This window comes from Priapulus caudatus, unplaced genomic scaffold, assembly GCF_000485595.1.
Source record: "Priapulus caudatus unplaced genomic scaffold, Priapulus_caudatus-5.0.1 Scaffold2436, whole genome shotgun sequence".
In the NCBI taxonomy this organism is placed as follows: Eukaryota; Metazoa; Priapulida; class Priapulimorpha; order Priapulimorphida; family Priapulidae; genus Priapulus; species Priapulus caudatus.
The window spans coordinates 15,078-16,746 of NW_014579497.1; positions in this window are offsets into that span (position 1 = coordinate 15,078).

A 1,669-nucleotide genomic window follows, 5' to 3' on the forward strand; every position below is an offset into this window, starting at 1 on the left:
GCCTATATAGATTCCTAATAGGACTCCTATATTATCTTACTCCTGGTAATACTAATACGATTATTAATACTTTTATATTTTCTTATGAAATACCGTTTTGTTTTAGAAAGCCTACCGTTGCCAGCACAACACACGGCCTGAGAAGCCTTCAACAAATTCAAACCGTCGCGTTGGATCGACATTCTTAATAGTTTTAATTAATATTCTTAATAGTTTTTATATTAATTCTTTATTTTTAAATTATTTTGTTAGTGTTGGATGACGTTTTGATACAGTATTTGTATGATGGGGGCCTAAGGCCACCAATATAGTATTGTAATAATAGAATAGTTTATGATGGGGGTCCAAGGCCACATATATAGTATTGTATATGACGGTGGCCTAATGCCATCTATATAGTATTGTAGTATAGTGTATGCTGGCGGTCGACCAAGGGCACATATATAGTATTGTGTATGAAGGGGCCTAATGTGTAGTCTAAGTAGTGTGTGGTAAGCCTTGGTTGTAAGCTATACTGCCTCCAACAAAGAAAAGTAGGCTGCATCACTTGCACAGTGTATGATTGCGCCAGTGGGGCCCTAGGTGGCTTAATGCCACACTTGGATGTGGATATCTGTCGCCTGCATACGCAGCGGGGACCTTACATGCAAGGTCTTCCTCCTATTTCTAAAATGATGTCTACTGATGGAATGTTATCATATAAATCTGTGCTAGGATAACTCCTCTTCATTTTAAATGTGCCGTGTGAGGCAAACATTATAATATAGCTTGCTTAGGGAGAGAGGGGATGGGAGACTGAGGAAAGGCAGCAGGGAAGATAGCTGGGGGCGGCAGAAGAAGAAGAAGGCTGAGCGAGAGACAGGGGAGGCAAGGGGAAGGACGCGAGGGCATAAAGTAGGTGTTTTGCACCCTATATGTTAGGGCGCTCTCCAGATTATAAACACAGGGCTACTGATAAACGTTTATTAAGGAAATCTATGCTGAGATACCCCCTAACCATTTTAAATGAATATTCATCACAAAATATAACTCCTCTGGTGAGATATTGCGCATATGCGCTAACGAACTAACGTAGCCAGATTGTGTACTGGCTTGTATACGCAGCGAGGACCTTACATGCAAGGTCTTCCTCCTATTGGTAACATAATCAACAGTTAGCCAGTTGGGGTTATAAGGTTTGTGTGTATAAGTATAACACTAAAATGAAGATGATTTTTTATTGTAAAATGACATAGTTTTTTACAACTTCTTAAACCTATCATGTCAGATCTTGAAGATCTGTTAATACTCATTAAGATACTAGTAATACCAGGAGTAAGATAATATAGGATTCCTAGTTATAGGACTTATATACCTATATAGATTATAGATACCTATATACCTATATCAAGGCTCGACACTAACTTTTTTTTTCAGTGGCCCGATCGGGCCACCAAAATCATTGATTTTCAATTTTTGGTGGCCCGAAAATGAAATCTGGTGGCCCGAAAAAAAAACAAAGAAAAACATTATAAATCTTTATTTCAATCTCGTATTGTATATTATTTGAAAATTGGGCCGTCTGATGCACTTGTCTTTAAACAAACCCCACACAATGGCACACACTGACATTGATGATTGAGGCATACATTTGAATTATCCATTCCACAGCATCAAATTTTCACCAGAA